This window comes from Martes martes (genome assembly GCF_963455335.1).
Source record: "Martes martes genome assembly, chromosome: X".
Lineage (NCBI taxonomy): Eukaryota > Metazoa > Chordata > Mammalia > Carnivora > Mustelidae > Martes > Martes martes.
The window spans coordinates 76944481-76951463 of record NC_137897.1 but is presented as its reverse complement, the minus strand read 5'-3'; positions in this window follow the sequence as shown (position 1 = coordinate 76951463).

Sequence of the window (6983 nt, the reverse complement as noted above, 5' to 3'; positions counted from 1 at the left end):
TGCACCAACCGTTGACCATAAGCACCTGGAAAAGCAACAAGGAGAGATTCAGAGTTGAGACCTAGAAAAGGCCTACAAACTCAACACATACCCAATGGTGCCTTGACCAATTATTTAAATCAGTATTCAAAGCTTACTGGTCTACCCAGTAGTTTTTCCCAAGCTGCCATGTACCATAAGAGACTTTAATTATTGACCAAAGAAGTATGTGTTTGTCTATTGTGCTTTGTGCTAGAGACAAAGATGATTTGCTGTCTGAGATCTCACAGCCTCGAGAAGAGGGTGGGGGAGACCGGGATGAGGGGAGGCAGTCATATAAGCCCATAACTATAATAAAATGCTTATGTAACAAGTGCTATAATCAAGATTTGACCAGAAGGCTTGCGGAACACAGACAGGGGAAGGACTAACTCTGAGAATGTGCGAAGATTTCAAAGAGAAGGCATTTGAGCCAAGTCTCAAAGGACAAGTAGATGTTTGCCTATGCAGAGAAGGGGAAAAAGGGAGAAGGGTGTTCCATCAGAGGAACCCACCTATGCAAAAATGGATGTCACCAAAAAAAGCATAGCTTGTTCAGAGCAGAGTAAGTTCCACTTGGCTAGAGTTTAGGAGGCACAGAGATGAAAAAGACATGGTGCCTGCCCCTGAGGAGTTCACATACAGAAAAAATAGACATGGGAAAAATCAAGCCATAAACTGCTACTCACATTAATAATAGAAGTATTTATGGGATGGAGTGAAGGGCTAGATGAAGTTAGTTCTATCTGGTCATGTCAAGAAAATTCTCCGTAGATGAAATACACTTAAGGTGAGCCATGAAAGAGAAATCAAGATTGTCATTAGGTGGGAGAGATAAGACAAAGTAATAATAATAATAATAATAATAATAATTCCAAACAGCACAAAATGAAATGTATGGTGTGGGAAGCAGCAGATGAGGCTGGTCATGGCCAGATTGGGTCATGCCTTGAATGATAAGTGGAAAATTCTGGGCTTTGTCTTGTAGGCAATAGGGAGGCACTGAAGATTTTAAGCAGGGGAGTGACTCGAGCAGATTTGCATTTTAGAAAGAACCCTCTGCCTGCCTTGTGGAGTAATTCTCCCTAGGGAAGAACCCTTTGAGAAGCCCTTCTAATTGGCAAGCACTGCAACAGTGAGGAGGGAGCAGAGAGCAGGGATTATGAGATACTTACCAAAGAGGTAAAATACATTGAGCTCGGTGATCAATTGAATGTGAAGGGTGAAGGAGGTGGAGGAGTGAAAAGTTTCTAATTTGGGACCTGGGTTGATAATGTTGCCAACAGCAAGAGAGGGAAGACAGGAGGAGCAAATTTGGTGTGGTTGGGGGTGAGGGCAGTGTTCCATAATAAGCCATGCTTGGGCAGTGTTCCATGATAAGCTATGTTTGAGACACATTCAGCTTTAGATGAGCTGAGAAAAGGAAGACATGAGTGAAAAAGTTAGATGTACAAATCAGTTGACAGTTTAGTGAATGTGCACAAGTGGGATGAGAATGGGTAACAAAGACAATGTTTGCAAATGCTAAAAGTGATAGCTTTTAGTGTTGGGCAGGCAAACCCTGATCCAAAGAGTAGGGAGTGAGCATCTTTGATTCCTGATGTTGATGATTAAAGAGCCACCATTTTTAGTCTCTATTTCGGTGGTTCCCAACATTTTAGGTATAAGGGCCCCTTAAGATTAAAAAAATAAAAGAATTTCACTTCACCCACTCATACCTACAAAAGTAGCTATACTTTTAGTACTTACAGAGTGAAAAAAAACATTAATACATTTAAAGATCTAGGGACTTCTTGCATTGAGAGTCCTTCCCCCCCTCTTCAGGGGTCCTTGGTCTGAGACTGGGGACTGTTACAGATCATAAAGATGAAAGAGTTTATGGTCTGAAGGACAGTTTATGAGTCTCAAGAGATTTCACAGCTACATAGCTCCTCATGCCCAAAGAGATTCTCCAAAGATTGGTTGAAAAGATGGCTCCCCTCTTATCTGACACCAACATAAAATAATTAGTAACTCAGATAAAAAATGAAGTATTACTCTAGATGTGTTATAAACATGAAGGCTACAAAAGGTTTGCCTTCAGAACTTTTTTTATGTTAACATGTTTATTTTTGCTGACTACACAAGTAATGCATGTCTTTATAGGAAAACTGGAAAATCAAAAAAAAAATCACAAGGATGAAAATTAAAATAACCTATAATACTACTACCCAGAAATAGCTACTACTAATAAGTGTGAAGACTTGCAGTAGTTTTTCTATGAAAAAAACTATATCCATACATCTCCAGTTGTCATCCTATGATACAGATCACATTGTGCTTTTTTCATTGGCCATTTATATCATGACCATTTTAGAATGTCACTAATTATTCCTCTAAAACATGATTTCTAATGGCTGCAAAGGTGACAGAGCACTATGCTTGAGGCCATTGGCTTTGGTATTATACAGACATAGATTCAGACCCACACTACTCACCCTGTGGCCTGGTATGAGTTAACCTCTCTGAGCTTCAGTTTCTTCATAAGCAAAAGGGAGATGACAATGATATTGCCTTCACAGAATTATTAAAATTAATAATGTATCTGAATAACTTGGCACAGTGTCTGGCAATAGTACACTGCTAAATAAGTGTTAGCTGTAAACATTGTTGTATACTATTCAGGTGAATGGATATACCATAATTCTAACAAGTAGATGTAAGTCACACTGCCATGAACAGCCTTAGGTATATCTGTGATTCTTTTCTTATGATAATTTCCTAGAAGGGAGAATTCCCGGACCAAAGGGTATGAACCAATTTCAGGCTCATGATGCATATTTCTAAATTGCCTTAGAAGAAATAGATCCCTTTATACTAACACCAGCAATGTATGAGAGTGCCAGTTTCCCAGCACACTTGCCAACAGTGAGTATTCTTATTTTTAAAATATCTTTGCTGGGCGCTTGGGTGGCTTAGTGCGTTAAGCCGCTGCCTTTGGCTCGAGTCATGATCTCAGGGTCCTATGATCGAGTCCCGCATCGGGTTTTCTGCTCAGCGGGGAGCCTGCTTCCCCCTCTCTCTCTGCCTGCCTCTCTGCCTACTTGTGATATCTCTCTGTCAAATAAATAAATAAAAGCTTTAAAAAAATAAAATAAAATATCTTTCCTATTTTTATAAGAGAAGATGGCATCTTGAAAAGTTCTCTGTATTTCCTTAATTGCTAATGATGCTTAACCTTTGCCCAACATTTTTGGTGACCAGTTGTGTTTCTTCTTTCATGAACTATCTCTTTGTCTCTTCTGAGGTTCACCTCTCTACAGACTAACTTCCTTCCTTCTAATTCCTCTACTGACCTGATGTCTGGTTGATGCTTCATGAAACAAACACAGACAGAGAATTCAGATCTTCTAATCCCAGTGAAGGAAGAGAAAGCCTAAACTCTTTCTGGTCCTACCTTGACTATTCTCTGCTGTTTTCAGACTTTGCCACTGACTGCGACATCAAGTCATTTCATCTCTCTAGACCTTGGTTTGTAATCCTGTAAAACATTAACGTGTAAGACTTGTCAAACATCAAAATACTAGCATTCCCTGTGTTTGTAGAGCACGTTTTGTAGCCAGCTGTGCTGTCATTCTTTTTTTTTTTTTTTTAAAGATTTATTTATTTATTTATTTGTCAGAGAGAGAGAGAGAGGAGTGAGAGTGAGCACAAGCAGACAGAGTGGCAGGCAGAGGGAGAAGCAGGCTCCCTGCCGAGCAAGGAGCCCGATGTGGGACTCGATCCCAGGACGCTGGGATCATGACCTGAGCCGAAGGCAGCCGCTTAACCAACTAAGCCACCCAGGCATCCCTGTGCTGTCATTCTTGATCCTCAGTGCTACCTGGTCAGGTTGGCCCAGCCAGAATTATGATCTTATTTGAGAGATGAAGATGCTGAGACACAAGTGAGCCTGGGTCTCCTGACTCCTGGTCAGCGCTCTTTGTTCTACAAAAAGATTCTTCCTTCTGCCTCTCAGTTTACCTCGATGATGTCCCACATTTCCACCTGTATATACCGATTCTCTTCCTGTTCCTCCTTTTAATTTGCAGAGGCTGGGAGGAACTGGAGATGAATCGTAGTCCCCAGATGGCCAAGTGTAGAAAATAAGACATATTTTTAAAAAGTATAACTTAAGGGGAAAAAAATGATTCAGACCTTATGTGGGACACAGAAACCATGCCATGAGAGGTCACAGATGAGGAAGCATGTGCTTTAAATTGGAGGGATTTAGGATGCATTTATGGACGAGATCCTTTTGAGCTGAGGTGAGAGAGAAGATGTGTACACATGGAGTAGTGTGAAGGATGCTTTGGGGGTAGAGCTAAATCTTCAGTGCTCTCCCCTAAGGATCCTGCTAGATACCAACCTGTGGCTTTTTGCTACTAGGAACACTCTTCCTGGTTTTTAAAGCCACAGACAGGCCCTTCTAGAAAGACTCAGAAGGGGAAACGTTACTTCTCTTGGGCAGAGAGAAAAGTTTTAAAAACATTTAGGAAATATAGGATTCTAACATGAAAGCAAAATTGTGGCTATTGGAGGACAAGGTTTATGTCTGATATTTATTTCTATCCCACATTTTTTTTAAGATGGTGCCAAGTACACAGCAGGCACTTGGTGAATGTTTTCTGACTTGATTTATGGAATTGAGCTCCAATTAGGTCAGTGTACAGGTCCTCAGTTTTGTAGGTACAAATCCCAGAAGGTATGAAGAAAAACACTGTGGATACACATATTTATCTGCATTTGTGTGAAGTGATGTATACAGAATGTTAGCATTTGAAGCAAGTCTTAAAGTGGCAAACGAAATTGCAAACAACCTAAATTCCCATTACTAGGGGACTAGTTAAATAAATACTGATATATCCATACAATGGAACTCTATACAGCAGTTAAAAACACAAGTAATAGGGCGCCTGGGTGGCTCAGTGGGTTAAGCCTCTGCCTTTGGCTCCGGTCATGATCTCAGGGTCCTGGGATCGAGCCCCGCATCAGGTTCTCTGCTCAGCGGGGAGCCTGCTCATCCCCCCACTCTCTGCCTGCCTCTCTGCCTCCTTGTGATCTCTGTTTGTCAAATAAATAAATAAATCTTTAAAAAAACCACAAGTAATAACACTTTATGTGACAATATGGAATAACCTTTCAGGGCATAATTTTAAGTAAAAAGAAAAGAAGAAAAAATAAGGTAGTTAGTTCACATTTGTGTGAAACCAAAAGGAAAGTACGTGTTTATCGATGCAAAAAGTTTACATGCGATAAAATAAAAGCATACAAAAGAATCTGTTAATATTGATTGCCTTTGGATAAGGGAGCCAATTGGCTACCAGACAGAGGTGGGAGAATTCCCTCCATTCTTTTGGGATTTTCTTTCTTTTTTTGTTTTTTAAAGGTTTTTAATTATTTGACAGAGAGATAGCACAAGCAGGCAGAGCGGCAGGCAGAGGGAGAGGGAGAAGCAGGCTCTCCACCGAACAGGAAGCCTGACGTAGGGCTCGATCTCAGGACCCCGAGATCATGACCTGAGCTGAAGGCAGCCGCTTAACTGACTGAGCCACCCAGGCACCCCTGGATTTTCTCTTTTTAAACCTGAGAAATATAATATACTTACAAAGAGTGCATAAGGCAGATGTGTAAAATATACTGAAATATCATAAAGCAAATTCCCATATAGTCACTGCTTGGGTTGAAAAACAGAATAATTACCCACACCCACAAAAGCCCTGGGCCACCTACAAGAGATGTAGTTTGTACTGAACATCCTTTTGTACCCTGTCAATATATTAGCTACTTAACAGCCACTTCCTCCCTCCCTTCCCACTCCTCATCAACATGCTGTGGACGTCTTCAGCTGTTTTCTGTAAAGATTAGTGTAGTGGCTTTTCCAAAGCCAGATAAATAAGAACAGTTAAAACTCATTGTACCCCATGTTTTATATCATTAACTAATCAGTCTATAGAATCAACTCATTTAATCTTTGCAACAACCCCATGAAGTGGTTGCTACTGTCTTCATTGGGCAGAGGAACAGAGGCAGTAAGTAAACGGTTCAAAGTGATACTGTGAATTATGGGGTGAGGAGCTGGGATTTGTATCTGAGGCAGAAGTGTCCCAGACCACAAGTTCTTCACTGTGAACACTATTCTGCCTTTGGAACTTCTAGAACCCAGGCCCTGAGGCATTGTAGTCATGGACCCCTAGCAAGCAGAGAATTTTTTTTTTTTTTTTTGGCTATGGATCACCAGGTGGGAGCCCAAGTACTTAACTAGGCTGTTCCCCACCCAGGCAAAGACACAAGCAATTAAGAGGATGCAGTGAGTCTGGGATTTGGGGGATCACCCAGCTGGTAAACCCTACACAGCTTTTCGGTGACTTTCCTAGGACATCCAAGAAGTAAAATTCTGGTCAACTCTCCTAGTCTGACCTCTGAGCTCCTCCTGTGCCTTAGAACTCAGTAGATATTTTTATAAATGAACAAATAGTCTTTCTCCCTAGGAACTAGAGAAGTCTAGGCATCTATCCTACAGAAATACTTGCATAAATGGGTGAGGGTATCTGCTGCAGTATTGTTTGCAATCACAAAACTCTGCAGTCGACTCAAGTGGTCATTACCAGGGGACTGGTTAAGTGGGCTATTGTCAGAGAGGTGGCAGAGTGTGACAGGTAAGGATGTGGGCTCTGAGCCAGGACACCCAGGTTTGCATCCTGCCTCCACTACTCATCAGCACAGATTTAGACAAGCCCCCTGACTTTACCGTGCATCAGTCCCTGCATCTGTAAACCCGGGGATAAGGAAAAGACCTACCTCATAGCCTGGTTGCAAGGAGTTCATTCATGCTTTCTGACATCTAGTAAATACTCACATCTTACCTATTACTACAGCCACTCATGAATGAAATATTATGTAGCTGTTAAAAAGAGGTGGGATCCAGCACCTGGTACGTTAAGCAT